The sequence below is a fragment of the Lynx canadensis genome, chromosome D1 (assembly GCF_007474595.2).
Source record: "Lynx canadensis isolate LIC74 chromosome D1, mLynCan4.pri.v2, whole genome shotgun sequence".
NCBI classification, from domain to species: Eukaryota; Metazoa; Chordata; class Mammalia; order Carnivora; family Felidae; genus Lynx; species Lynx canadensis.
Window position 1 is genome coordinate 78,208,310 of NC_044312.2, and position 16,170 is coordinate 78,224,479.

The following is a 16,170-nucleotide window of genomic DNA, read 5'->3' on the forward strand; positions in this document are numbered from 1 at the left end:
AAGTAAAAATATCTTTACATGGCGTCATATTGTCTGACTAAAACTGCAGACCAACATTATTCATGAACAAGAAACAAAAAGTATTTCTAAACGAATTGGAAATTTCTTATTTCAATCACAATCATAATTTCTACAAACCTTACACCAGAGCGTATCCTAGTTTGTTGATGTGTCTTCTGATTCTTGCCTTAGAATTCCGGTCTTCAACTTGGCCACATTTCCTGAAACTTGAAGCTTTCCCTAGTCTCCTTATGAGTTACAGCAACATATGTCATTAATGAAGGGAGTTGGGTAACCTCCCTGCTCTTGTTCTTAATTCAGCACATGACAGACACCAACCATCAATTAGGGAGATCTGCCTTAGGCACAGAATGTTGAAAATAAGTATCTGATGAAGCAAAGAGGATGATCTAAGAAAAAGAAAAAAAAAATAGAACAGGACTGGGTAAAGAAGAAATTGAATGAATGCGAAGAGTATGTCCATGTGTTGGAGAAGAAAAACAATGTGTAATCCAGGTAAACTATAAAGAATTATGGGAAATTAAAAAATAAAAACAAAATCACTGAGAAGTAAATCCTATGCTTCAACGAATCCACAACCAAGTGGTAAAGCAATATGAACAAATGAAAATCATCCCCATACTTTATTCACAAGCTACAAGATATATGAGCTAAAGAAAATTGCTGACAGTGGAAATAGTCAAAGGTAGTTCAAGTTACGGTGGATATCACACAGAAGTATTGCTTATTACTTTCCCACTGGTCGTGTCTGTCATGACTGTGTGTATGTCACTTATAACACCTATTTTTGTACTCTGTGCTGGATATTTTCATTTTTACTCTCTTAAAATTTTAATATTTTTCACTCTTCTTTAGTTTTCTCTTTCACATAGTATTTTGAGATAACTTTCAAAAATTTATGAGCACAGGGAAGAATGACTACTGTATTTCTATAGCAAGGGGATAGTGGGAAGGAAGGAATATTCTAAGAGAGAAGAACAATGAAGCAGGAAGAATCCAGTGACCCTGTAAGAGGGGAAGAACTCTGGAAATGTGAATAAGGTGAAGAAAGAGCAGTAGGATAAAAACAGAGTTCTCCATCTCTTCCTTCTTATTTTATAAATTTAAAGATTCTTTTCATGGCAGGACACATCAAAACATAGTGACCCTAGGAGTTGAAAGTCAGAACTCTTTGTTACAGCTCCAGATGAGAGAAGGGTGCCAGGCAGAGTCATGTAAAGTATTGCATCCTGGAACAGGGTAACAGCAAACAGGAGCTGTAGGGGACAGCTTTTATATGGCAAGCTCAGTGGGTTTACACAGTTTTTCAGAGTTCCCTGTGGACTGAATAATTTGAATAGCTTTGCAGACATAGGGCAAAGGGGCTCCCCCAATTGTTGATACCTGGCTTCAGGAAAATTAGAGTGGTTGTGGGTAAATAGCTCCTTGTCACCTCTTTCTCCTGTGGTGCTTAAGTTTATGTATCAGCCTGACTAGGCCCAAATATTTGGTCAAACACTATTCTGAGTGTTGCCATGAGGATGTTTTTAGATTAACATTTAAATTGGTCTACTGACTTCCCTAGTGTGGGTGGGCCTCATCTAATCAGTTGAAGGCCTGGTAGGCTAAAAAGACTGACTCTCCGTTGAGTGAGAGGCAATGCTTGACTAATTTTGAACCAGAACATGGCCTTTTTTCCCACCTTCAGGCTCAGACTGAAACATTGGCCCTTCCTCTGTCTTAAGCCTTCCGGCCTTCAGACTGGAACTACATCAGCTCTCCTGAGTCTTCAGCTTGTCAACTCACCCTGCAGATCTTGGGACTTGCTAAACACAAGAGCCAATTTCTTATAATAATCTCTTTTGGTTTCTGGGCTATTTGGCCTGCTTATGCAGTGGGAGCTAATTAACAAGAAGCCTTTCCTGACTCCCAACTAGCCTTTCCTGCAGCCAAACCCCTTAAGGAAGGAAACTATTTCTTCTTGACTTTTCCTGGTCAGAAAATCTGTCATCAAACCTTCTGCTGTGTTTCTTTCTGTGAGCTCTTTTTTCATACCGCTATAAGGCATTTGATTAATTTTACATGACATGGAGCCCTTGGCACCTGGGGCAGTGTATCGGGCCTTGAGTGAGGATACCTGACACAAATGGTCTTCTCTTTTCAAAATGATTCTATTATTTTTCTCTCAGAGTATTGCATTACCATATTTTAAACTTTGAACATAAATTCATTTTAGTTTTATCTCAGAAGTAAAAACTGTTAATGTATAGGCTCTTCCCTCTGCTTAAAAAGAAAGTAAAAAGAAAGCAAAGTCAGAAGGAAGGAAGGAAGGAAGCAAGGAAGGAAGAAAGGAAGGAAGGAAGTGAGGAAGGAAGGAAAGAAAACATGAGTCTGAATCCCACCTCTGTGCCATTCAACAGACCATTTTTCCTATTATATTGTGAGCTCCCAGAGAGCAGGGCATATGGCCTCATTTTTATATAAGAAGTACACAGACAAGGCTGGAGAATGAATGAATAAATGAATGAATGAATGAATCATGAAGCCATTGATGTAAAAGGGTATAAAATGGAATGCCATAAAGTGGGGAGGAGAGAAAGTTCAGAGAAAAGATGAATAAAATTCGCTGATCTTCAGTACATTTAATGATGGTAATGTCCTTATCCCTGGGGTTGGGATGAGGAATTACTGTAATGAGACAATGAGATGATTTAGGTGCTCAATTAGTAATAAAATACCTAATATGCATTTCACACTTGCTATCTGCCAGAGAGTAAACTAAATATTTTACAGGTATTATATTATATAGCACTCAAGTCATGCCTATGAGAGAAGAGACATTTGTTAATTTCACTTCACAGATGTGGAAAGGGATAGCTGGAAAGGTTAAGTAATTTACACGTAATTTTTAGCAACTAAGTGAAGAAACTAGAACTTGACCTTGGGTTTGTCTTTCTCCAAATCTGGATTCTTAATCATTATGCTAACTGTAATGACTATTATTTTTTACAATTTAATATGTTTATTCTTTGACAGCTTCAGTGGGGACAATGGCTGGTGACATCTCTTTGCAAATCTCGAGTCTGAGTGGCTACTGTGAAAGCAGCTGTACTTTCCTCTGCCAAAGGAAGCCCCTGGTCACTTCCTGTATTGCTCTCTCACTTTGGGCCAAGTGTGCCACATTTCGTGGCAAGTTGCCTGGTCTAGAAAAGCCCTTTGATGAAGAGCTATTTCTCTAAATGTTTCATGTAAATCAGCGGTCGGCAAAGTTTCCCTGATTATAAACTAGGTTATAGTTCCAATAATGGAAGTTTCAGCAAGTTTTCTCATTCTTCAACAAAGTAATCCTAAGTTTGTCATTATCAGTGTTCTTAAAATGTAATGGACAGATGGACCACGGTCTGCCTTGAGTCCCAAGAAATGTGACAGTAGAATGTCACTTATAATGTAAATTGTTCTACCCACAATGATGCAAAATCGGCAGCTGGTGCCATCTTTGCAGAAGAATTTCCATTTAGTTCTTTTTTGATGCACACAGTTCTTCCCTTCTTGTATCAGTTCCATCACTATTTATTCATTCATTCAACAACCTTTGGTTTGGTACCATGCTGAGGACCAGCTATGCAAAGATGTATAACCTAGTCCCTGTTCTCAAGGGACTCACAGTTTAGTGGGGGTGGGGTGGGGTGGTGGAGATATAGATGCATAAGAAAATCACTGTGATGTTACATTATAAATAAGATACACAAGAGATGGAAAAATTCTCAGAGCACCAGACAGAGAGACACAGCAGTATTTCTGCCAGAGAGAGCAAGAGAACCACAAAGAAGATGAAGCCACTCCTAGAAGAATGAATCTGATTTCTTCTGAGGGAGAAAGTAAAAGGTAAAAGATCATTCTAGTCAGCATGAGCAAAGGCATGGAGGTGTGATGGTGTACAATGTTTGGAATATTGTGACATTACATCATGTCAAGTCTACCGCTAACAATATATAGGAACATCTGTTTTGTAGTTTATAATGAAACCATCTGTTCACTGATACCCTATCTTCATTTTGACTGATTCCCTCCTTAGTTTAGTTTCTAGGTCAGATTTTTTTTTTCAAACTGTGGGTTGTGAAATGTATTTAGCAGTTCTTCAACAGCATTTCTGTTCAAATGAGTGGCATAGGAAGACTAGAAAAAAGCCAAATAGAAAAATATCACCAAAAAAATTGTTTTTAAATATCAGAGTGCACTAATGGAGGAAGGTAAGTACTGTTATGTGAAACCTGGTTTGGTCCTGGGTGTCTGAGTGTGTGTCTATGGGTCTGGTCCATAATGTATTTTTTATCGTGGGTCACAATAAAAAAAGTTTGAAAGCCACTGAAGTAGTAATTTTTTCTATTACTTTTCACTGCAATCATATTATATTGGTTATGATTAAACCTTGAGTCCAAATCAACCTTGGTTTTTCATGAAGTGACAAGTGACACAGACTGACCTCATTTATAAGCCTGGCACGCAGGCAAGCATCTGTTTTACTGAACGCTAGTTACATTTTACCAGATGAAACGATTCTAGCTTGGGAATGAAACCATCATTTACAATGTTATTTTAACATTAGTTTTCTATTCTGAGTTCCAAACTACTAAATTAAAGACAATATATAAAAATCTAACCAATTAGTAGTAAGTTTCCTAAGAGACTGGCTTTTACTGTAATAGTCATTTATTCATTCAACATTTATTGAGTGCCTACTATATACCCATTGGCATTCTAAATGCTGGAGATAACAGTGGTGTAAAAGAAAGACAAGGTTATTGAAATAGAAATAATTTATATTAAGCACTCATGAAATTTGAGCTTCTTGCAATTAGGACACCATGATATTTTAACAAAAGGTTTAGAAACAAACCACAAAAAAGTTTAATGAAAGACAAGTTAAAAAAACCCACCTCCAACCTAGACAAGGAAAATCACACAACAGTCTACATTGTATAGGGTATTTAAAACCAGATGAGATAAATGGCATATTTCATGAAATGATTTTAATCTATCCCCTGTGTAAAAGTGAGAAGACATAGGCTTATATATAGCACACATTTTGCAAAAATATGAGTCTTGAACAGTAGGGAATGAACATCTCTGCTACTGTTGTGCTGTGCTTATAAAGTTTAAAGTTCTCCATTGAGAGTAAAGGCAATAGATTTTTTTTTTAAGTTGCATGTCAAACTGAGTAAACCTTGAGCTTTTCCCATGAAACTTCTCTCGTTTATTCTTTGTAGTTTTATACATGAATGGTGATGAAAAGTCACAGCCTCCACTTTTTATCCCTAACAGTATTTGTAATTACCACGACAGGACTTTTGTTTGCCTTATGATATTTAGAAAACATTTATTTCAATACATATCAGTTGAAGGCCTGCACCATGGGCCAAGATGCTAGGTAGGGAAATATAAACATGTTTTACATCACGGATAAAGTATTTCAATAAAATGTAAGTGTTTCACTTATTCCATGTCTTCCTGTGATTCTCCAGCATCACTGCATGTGTCTGCATGTTGCTTTCTGTATCATTATTCTCACCTGCTTTTACAGCTATCACTTGCCGTCTTTAAGTGCCTTTTTGAAGTTATTTGGCAATATAAGAGTGTCTTGGTTACCTTTGCACATTTATCTTACCCAGTATATCTTTCCATGTTATTTAATGTATTCCAACACGCTTTCTGATCCCCATCATCTAGTGAAGGTTTGCCCCACTTTTCAGAATAAGTGAGTATTGATTATTTCCATGAGGGAGAGAAATGAGGGAGAAGAGAGAGAGGGGAATGGGAAGGAGGAGAGGCTGGCCTATAGATGAGGAAAAAGTAAAGAATTTATTGCTCATTTTCTCTATGTATATATTAAAAGAAAAGGCACACAGGGGCGCCTGGGTGGCTCAGTCGGTTAAGCCTCCGACTTCAACTCAGGTCACGATCTCGCGGTCCGTGGGTTTGAGCCCCGCGTCAGCCTCTGGGCTGATGGCTCAGAGCCTGGAGCCTGCTTCCGATTCTGTGTCTCCCTCTCTCTCTGCCCCTCCCCCGTTCATGCTCTGTCTCTCTCTGTCTCAAAAATAAATAAACGTTAAAAAAAAATTAAAAAAAAAGAAAAGGCACAGTTCATATACGAGATGGTATCGAAGGTTTAGAATGCCCGAAACACATATTAACCCCAAAACTTTCAATATGGAGATCCTCTAAATTGTGATAACTTGAAAAGGAAAACTAAACTATGCTTTCTTTAAATCTGGCTTGACTTTTCCTTTTTTCTGCTGTCAAGCTTCAGGAATGTATTTAGACATTGTTTTTTACCTCATTAGATGAGGCACTTGTTTCCTGCACCGTCACGTTGGGGAGGTTATAGTTGGGTCTGTTGGGCCATGGTTTTCTAAGATGAACACATTTAGGTTGAGACCAAATCAAGAAAATTCTTGGGTGAAAAGAGTGTCTGACAAATATATCAGTGGCCAATCAGAATACATAAACAAGTTTGATTTTGAAAGTCACAAAATAAAAAGCAAACAGGAGTTGTTAGAAATGCTGAAAAATTGTTAAATGAAAACATTATTTTGATGCCTCATCAGAGCTCTTTTGTATTATTTCTCTTTTGTCACTAAAAGAATATTTAGCACAATGCTCAGACCTGAAGGGAGAAAATGCATATTTCTCCTAGCATTTTCCTTTTGGCTCTTGCTAAAAGGACAGAGGATGTGCTATAATGCAGATATTAAAACTAAAAATACCTGGATGGAAAGGCCTTGGAGGGAGTAATTTGAATGACTATGCTTTCCCAATGCCTCTGTAAGCTTCTTTATTGTCCCAGATTGGGTTGAGCATTGCTCTTGAATCAACAATAATACTGCCTTAAGCTTTGCTTTTTATATTATCAATATTGAACAATATGACAAGAATATTGGTATCTGGAGAGAAATAGGATAAAAGATTTTCAAAATGCATGGTATTAGATTCTTTGAACTCTTATTATATACCCTGATGATACTTAAATTAACATCTATTGGCTGATGATATTTTGATCACAAAAAAGTATCAAGGATGTTTGATCTTCTACTTAAATTGCACAGATTCAGAAACTCCAGATACTTTATTGGGGCTCTTGGAATACCCAGATCTGGTTACATTCTGAGAAATTTTTATTATTCAGCATCATTCACTCAAATTCATCAGTAAGCTGCTCGGTATGTTTTGTTGTTTATGTGTGTCTAAGCAATAATATAAGCTTTTTATAATGCTATTTCTCCTTGAAATGAGGAATGGCTCTTTTCCCCTTCTTGTGGGAAGCCAAGGAGGACTATGGAGCTGACAGCTGCGACATCAAGCCGAATTAAAATAAAAACCTTGGAGTTCAATGACGCCCAGCTTTCCAATCTTTCTTCATTCTTTGTACTGCTACAACAAGCAAATAACTGATGCAGTTTCTAGATGTCGTAGAGCAAATAACCACTTCCAGATGAAAGCAGTAATACACGCAAAATGCCTTTTTTCCCATTATATCTAAAGTTATGCACATCACTTAGCTATGTGGACCTACAGGTAGTTACTACCGGGAGCGGGGGCAGGTGGTCTAAGTTACTCACCAGGTAAGAATATGATGTTCAACAGAGGATCAGAATACGTGTGTCCTGCAACCACATACATGGGATGGAGCTGTACAGGCCACTGATGAGCATGTAAACACAATCACAACACAAAAGTGTGATGGTTTTCATCTACCCTCCGTGGAGAGGGGTAACCTGCCGCTATGAGGACACTCAGCAAGAGTCACATGTAGAGTAGAGGTGAAGCAGACGCTTGAACATCTGTCCGCTTCATGGGAAGGCTTTTCATCTCAGAATACACGTATTAATAAACAACAGTTGGAGAAAATTGTCCACGACATTCAACATGAAGCTGAGCTTTAACTGAGAGAAGGAAGGGTGGAATTGTACTTCCCTTTGCAAAGCGAAAACAGCCGTTGAGCGCGGCCTCTTCTAAAATCTGATATTTAAGAAGAATTGTAAGAAATCAAATTGTTCAATTTGGGACGAAGAGTGGCTGAAGTTACTGGAAAGCTCATGCCTCTGAGTCTGCAAAACCGCGGGCCAGGAGAGCAAAACTTTTCCAACACCCAATTTGAATATTGTGCTAACGCCATTGACTCTGTTAAAACCCTGGAGTTAAATAGGATCCCCTCCCCACTGCACCCCCGCCTTTTCTCTCTTAGGTTCGTGTTTGGGGGACAAGGGGGCTGGAGCTTGGCCCCAACCTCGGAATTGCTGCCAAGGGCTTGTAATACAATCTCTCCCCATTTGAAGGGTAAATCAGTGTCAATTGGGTTTGCCGTCCACCAGAAAAAGTAAGCATTTTACTTCCGCTCGGTCTATGTGGACTGATGAAATGTAGGAAATCTGTTTCTGGCAGGGGGGAAAATCGTTTTCCCAAACAGCACCGAGAGGAGCCATCAGAGAAGTATGAAGAGGGGCAGTGCGGCTGTAGCTGCTGCCGCTGCCGCCGGGCTGCTGGGGTGCGGAGCGCGGCTGCTGCAGGACCTGCGCCGGCAGGGGGCCGGCCCCGAGACGCTGCGGGAGCCCAGCCGGGAGCCCCGGCGCCCCTGAGAGCCGCCAGCAGCCAGCTCCGGACGCGGGGTGAGCAAGGCGGGCCGGCCGGCTTCCCGCCGGCGCCGCCGCAGCCGCAGCGCGCGCTCCGCAGCCGGGTCGCTGGGGGGCCCTGCCCGCTGGTGCGCGCGGGGCGGCGGGGGAGGGGCGCGCCTGACGGTGACCTCGGGGGCGCGGCCGGGAAGGGCTAGGAGCCGCGGCCAGGCGGACGGGCTCTGGCGCTGGGTGGGTGGGCACTGCAGTGGGTGATTTGGGTTCCCTGGACGCAACCATCCCTATTGTGGAGCAGCCCAGATGACCGCGTCAACGAGAGCCCACTGGGGCGGCTCAGCCAACCAGGGACGGAAGTGAGGGTTTCTAATCAGCACATCGATTATACACGCACACTTCTGCATGCGTGCACAGGGGTCTCTGTGATGCAAGCTCAGCGTGGTCGGTTCCCGGGAAGAGGCGAGCGGAGCGAGGGCGGTCTTCATGGATTGAAGTTGGGTGTTTCACTTGAGTGGGGGAGGCGGGGATGGGAGGTAAAGGGACGACACTTGTGATTTGGGGAGATACTCCTTGTTTTCAACTGATGGGTTTCACAGAGTTGAGTTCTTTTACGTGAATAACAAAAACGCTAAACTATGAACCAACCCCTTTGGGGAGATTTTGCATAGTAGTATTGTTCTTTTCATCCAAAGAGCGGAGCTTTGGAATCCGCAATTGTTTGGGGAGCAGAGGAGCCAACTTTGCTTTGGAGGCATTAGTTATTCCGGCAAAATTAAATTCTATCAGCCCAGTAGGGTAAATTGTCATTAACCCGGCCCAGACACCCGAAGTTTCCACGGCCTTGAATAGAGAGGGAGCAAAAGCAGGGGTTAACAGATTCTGTTTTCTGCATTCCAGTACAATTGGGGTAAGGGGTGGGGGGTGGGGGGTGGGTTGTTCAGTACTTCCCTCCGGAAATCAAAGCCTTCGCTTCCCCACCTTCCTCGTCTTCATTCTCACACCTCCTTCACTTCCATCCACTTCTAGTTAAGATTTTGCAAAACTTTACCGTCTCTCTTGTAAACTCCTCCCTCCCCCCAAGAAGCCTCTCCAACAAAGCTAAATCAGCTGTGTAGGGGAGATCTTTTGTGGGGGAAATAAGATCTGCGTGTGCACAGGAACACCCATTTGGCCTCCTAGTGTTAAAATAAAGGTGCAGACAGGTCGGATGTGCCAACCAGGCAGAGAAATCCACCTTTCCCCCTCACCGAGCCCTGAGGTTCACCGCCGCAGGGCTGGAAACAAGCCCGTGTCGGTTATTGATTCCTGCCCCCAACCTCTTCCCGGGGTGGACACTGATTAGCTGCAGCTGGGGTCTAGTTTACCCAGCCTTTGAAATCGATCAATGAGTTCCCTCTCGAGGAATGCTCCCCCTTAACTGCGGAGGAGAGGGGGGTGGCTGTGGTGGTCTTCTCCAACATGGGCGTCCTGGTTCTGACTGCCTAAGAGAAGGTAAGGGGCAGATGTCTGAGGCATGGGGCAGGCGGCCTTTGCAATGCACACTGAAGCCTTCACACATGGCCCCCTGAATGGGCTCTGGAATGGAAAGGTAGCTTGAATTTCAGCCCGTGTGTTACTAAACTTTGGGCTTGTTTCTTCACCCTACTTTTTGTGATGTGGACTGCGCTTTACTGGGATATAAAGTCATATGGCACAATTTATTTCTAGTATCTTGGTAAGAAATCTTACTTAAACTTGCAGGTGTGGTGAAATGGTGGGTCTTGCATTAATCCAAGTGTGTTATGTAGAATTTTAGAATTTTGATTCAAGGCTGCAAGTCTGTATTCTAGACTTTTGGAGCCTTTGGAAGGCCAAAGTTACCTTGGGTGAAAGCAAATAATGAGGTGCTGGCAATTTGTTTGCCGAGTTTTGTTAAAACTGCAGTTGATGTTAAGGCTGTTTTGATAGCTTTGTGGTTTTGATGTTGGGGCACAAACAGGATGGCAGTATTTCTTTTCATTTCTCCTGACCAACAATCAAGATTTTCCACTCAGTGTTTTTGGACTAGAGAAAAGAACTGGAGAGAAGATACAAAATATCCCTTGTCAAAATGAGTAATGCTTGTGTAATCTTTCTGACCTAAGTGTTTTCAGGGTCAGTGGAGTTTTTACTACTGTTTTCCCCTTATATGAGACTATTCTGCACAACAGATGTATGTATTCAATGGAGTGTAGAACTCTGCTAGCCCTCAATTACATTATAGCAATCTTTGCATCACAGACAACATCCAAAGCCCCAAAGTGTCCTCATGAATTAAGGTTTACTTACTCAACTTAGATGAAGTTTTGAGGTAAGTCTTTAGTCTAATTGATTAATTACTTTCAGATGGTTTTCTATTCAAATTATGTTTTAAGTTAAGCTGGTAGGGGTCCAAAAACCTGTGCTAAGTTGTTTGGAAAAATGGATTAATAGGGCTTTTAAAAACTTGAAAAAAATTTTTCAAGTGCCATGAAAATACAAGAATCGGTGTCTACTCTGTTATTTTTTGGGTCATGATTTGAGAAAGAATTATTATTACAGGTATACCATCATTTAGTTCAGGACAAATCATCATGGGGCTGCAAGAAGAGAAAGAGATTCCTGGAAAAAAAGTTAGCATTACTTGAAATTGGAGGCCAGGAGAGCTGAGTAGGATATTTTTAATGATTCTGTGACTAAATAGCTTTGTTGCTTTGGCCAAAGTATCTTAGGTCTCCAGTCTCTTATTAAAAACCAGAAATTTGACTGTTACATCTTCTATGGTCCTTTTGAGTTTAAAGATTTTGTTACATAATTAGAAAAATTAATAATGAATGTCATTTTGCCTTTACTCTTGGTGTGTGTGTGTGTGTGTGTGTGTGTGGACAAGTTGTGCTTCTTAGCCGAAATGTGCGTCCATTTCTAAGATCTACAGTGACATTTCTGATTAAATTTTGGACTTTTATTTTCTAATTAGACCCTTAGGTTACAGTTTAGCATTCATGACTTGGTTGGGAAGGTGTAGCTTTGTAGAGATACTATTGGTTAGCCAAAATGGATCACATAGGAGGAAAGAACTCAGAATGATGGAACAGCACATCTAGAGTGGTCCTTGGTCATTAGTTCTTCGAATCTCAGTTGGAAGATAGCAGTTTCTCCTTCCAAATTTTGAAAGAGTGTTTGGCGTGGGGTGTTTTTTGTTTGCTTAATTAAAAAAAAAATAGTGCTGGGCGCCTGGGTGGCTCAGTCGGTTGGGCGTCTGACTTTGGCTCAGGTCATGATCTCACGGTCCATGAGTTTGAGCCCCGCGTCGGGCTCTGTGCTGACGGCTCGGAGCCTGGAGCCTGCTTCAGATTCTGTGTCTCCCTCTCTCTCTGACCTTCTCCCGTTCATGCTCTGCCTCTCTCTGTCTCAAAAATAAATAAACATTAAAAAAAATTTAAAAAAAATAGTGCTGTTGGCCTATAAACTTTGTTTCTGCAATGCTTCACACTCATAACACACAAAATTGAAAAGAGGTGAGGTCAGTGCTGTTAGATCAGAACAAAATTGGCCTTTAGGGATGGGAGCCCTTAACTGTGGGTTCATTAGCACTGTTTTAAATGGCTACAGTTAAGGAGTGTGTGTGTGTGTGTGTGTGTGTGTGTGTGTGTGTGGTGTGATGTGATGTGTTGGGGTGGGGGTGTGTTGTGAGATCTTTCCTCATTTATTTTGGGAGGTATAGCATTCCCCCCATCTTAATTAATAGCTTCTGAGTCTTCAACTGGTGCCAAAAATGAAGTATAATTTGTTACCAAAATTTGTTTTTAAAAATACTTGTAACTTCTCATTTTAGAACTTAACATGTCATTCTTCACCTTGGGGTTTCATCCCTGTCAATAAGAAAACTTTGGATTTTCCATTATTTATGGCTTTATTCCATCAATACTTGGTTTTCATTTCTCCTTTTTTTTGGCTTTTCTTTGTGATTTAGTTCTATAAAATCTATTGTCTTACAGGAGTTTTATTTTGGCACATTTTTTATGAGGGTGATTTAGGCTTCGCTAGTATTTATTGGATATAAAGTATATACCTCAAACTGGCACAAATATTTAATCTTCAGAACTATCTTTGAGGTCTTTGTCTCCATTGTATACACTGGGGAGCTCCAGTACAAAGAGAAAAAGTCATCTAACTGGAGAAGAATAGCTATTCAGTGTTGAGGTAGTGGAACCAGTATTTGACCCCAGCACTTCTGATTCCAATTCTAATATTCTAATCCATTAAGTAAGCTTCTTAGTGGATCTCATAGCAGACAGTAGTGATATAATGTTTATCATTTTATTCTTATTTTTCTTTCCTTCCACTTTATTTTCTATGCAATACATTTTTAATAACATGTCAGCAACTTCTAGAGATAGTCTGGAAACCATCTTGGTCATAAAGCACACCTCTAGGTGGCGTGAAAGAATACTTTTTTTCAGAGTCAAAACTATGATGTCTTCAACTGGGATTGTGGAGCAACAGACTAAACAGTCTTTAAACATGTGAGATTTTACTTATGGAGTCATTAATTTTTTCTTCTTCCCCTGGGCTAGTTCAGTCTCATCATATTCATAATGGTTATTCCAGAATCAGTTCTACTATGGAAAGAAAGAAAAAATAATACACACACACATTCTTTGAAGAATTCTGTATTAAGTTTCTGCATGTTTTTCCCTTTAAGTTTTATTTTTCTGAATTCCAAATCCTGAGGGTTGCATTATCCATTTTTAGATAGACCTATATAGCTTGAAGAAGCCATAGCTCAGAGAGTCATGGAAGCATTTGAATCCTTACTTGTGTTTCCAAGGCGATTGGCTTTGCCTAGTACTTACCAAAGTCACTTATCAAGCTTTTAAAATATTTAGATTACATGAATTTTCATGGTAACATCTTTCAGTGCTTACATACCTGATACAAAACATTTTTCTTTCCCCCAAACCTAACTTTTTGCTTCAAGTCTAATCGACCATTAATCATTTTATTTCCCATCTTTAAAAGCTACTCCTTGGCATCTTTTTTGGTTTTTGAAAACTTTTGAATGGATTCAAAGGATCAGAAATTATCTTTTTGTTATAATTTGTTCTTTGTGATATAATTCAACTCATCCACTTGGTTAAAGTTGAAAATATAAAAAGATTACAATCCTGCAGTGATCTTTTTATCTGAGTGATATAAATTCATTTGGTTGTTACCTACACCAGTTTAATCATTTCAATTAGAAACTACTTCACGATGCAGTAATTCTTCCACATTCCAAATTTCGATCCGAGCTGAATTCATTTCCATGTTTCCTATTCATGTCTCTGCCATATTTAAATCCTAGACTTCCGTGTACTTTCAACTAAACCACAAAGGCATGCTAGGTTTGATGGTGATTTGAAATATGAAAAATGGATCAGGAGAACATGGATTGAAATCACGATTTTTTCCCAAGGCACATAAACAGAGGAGCCCTTGTCTATGACAGTGACCTTAGGTGTCTATGTATTTGATACATGTTTAATTAATTTCCATTATATGCTAATTACCCACTAAGCCATCTTTCTCCCCCCTTTTGCTTCCTGGGGAAATATAATCCTATTATTGCTTTTTTTCCCCCTTTGTATATAATTTTGATTATACCTGAAGCAGCATAACAAAAATTGCTTAGTTACTCTTCTTATTTTTACTTAATGATCATCTATAAATATTAGAAGATAGTTTGAATTACATTTCTGGCAAAATACAGGACAGACTACATGAGAAATAAATGTGCCACTGTCAAGGAAAATAAAAACTTCACTGTTTGGAAGGATTGAGGGGAAGGATTGTGTCCCTTTGGCTCATTGAAACTGTTACATGCCTTTGGGCTTACTGTAAACTATCCCTTGATGAATTCTTTGCTGAACAATGAGCTTAAGAATCTGAGGTGTCTTCTTCCTTTTACCGAGCAAAGTAGGCTTCTGATGCTTAAATGGAAGTTGCACAGCACATAATAGGATGTAGGTAAAGTTACTGAAGTACAACATCTCACTTTCAGGAAAGTAGTGGGAGAGATTGTGTCTTGAGAAGAAAGGCATTTTAGAAGTAACCCTTTTAAGATTTCAATGAGTTATTTAAATGTATCAATCATGTGCTTAAATGTATTATTACTTAAATGTTTGTTTCTGAGGCTAGCTAGCCTTTACCAATCCTAACCAGCCACAGGTAGACGTTTTGTTTTCCTGGGACTGGACCTATTTTTAAAAGAATTGGAGCAAAACTCTTTTAGGTTTCTGATATTTAATCACAGGGTTTGGAGAAAGCTTCAGGACATTGTATGAATAGTATGATGATTAACTGCAAAAAAAAAAAAGGCAATAATGATATTCTGGCTTCTGTAATGATAATTTAGAAACATAGGACATATGTATTAAAATTATTTCACATTTGCACTGGTTCACTTTAGATAATTAGATATATAGAGATTTATAAAAAAAATGTTTTCAAAGACAATTTATGGGAATTTTTTTTTTTTTTGCAAAAAGTTATTCCAAAGCATAATTGCTTTGGAAATGCAATTGTCTGTGTTTTTAAATTATGCATCTATGACACTTTTTAGGTGTTTATTCACATTAGCAGTTTTTTCTAATACTATGGCAGAATGTTTGGGAAGCAGTCATGTTTTAGAATTTTCTAAACACCAATGCTGTCTTGTTTTTCTTTCAAAAGCAGTCTTTAAAAGGCAAAAAATTAGCCTATGATAAAAGAATTAGAGTTGGACATTAAGTAGAAAGGATTATTACGTAAAGTTTCAAAGAATAGAACTGACAAAAGTGTATACAACTTATATTGGTAAATTTAAAATACCATAAATAATGAAATATAGCTGAAAACCCCATTATATCTTACCATACTTCTTGCCAGCTGCAAATATTTTCATTTTCATTAGTCATACCATACTTGGTTATTTCATATGCACTATTTGTGTACAGAATAGAGTCCTGCACGTTGTTGAAGTGATGAGTTTATTTACTCCAGCTACTTCAATATTACTTCTATAGTCTTAGGTCCTATAAATAATGCATACAAAGTGCTACATTCAAGGCCAAGTATATATTCAAACATCTCTTCTACAGCCCATACAGGGGACTGGGCTGCTCATAAGCCCATAAGGGACTGGGGTAATGAAATCATCTTTTATTTTATAGACCTAAGACATTTAATTACTTCTACTCTAAAAATGATCACAAGCAAAACCTAGTGTGTAAAATATATAAAGTGGGAAGATACAAAGTAAGTTAAAAGAAAACCCTATGGTAGTATTTATTAGAATTCTGTTCAATTCTTGGGTTATAGTGTGGGTTCTCGATGAATCTATTTTGTAAAAATGTATCATTCTGGCAAGAATAATGGTCTTAGAGTATGAAGACCTAGGTTCAAGCCTGACTCTGCCATGATCTTGTATATATGATCTTGGTTGAGTCACTTATCCTCTCTGGTTTTTGTTTTTCATTTTTGTTTTGCCTTTTTTTTTTTTCCATTAACTGTAAAATGAGAAAAGTGT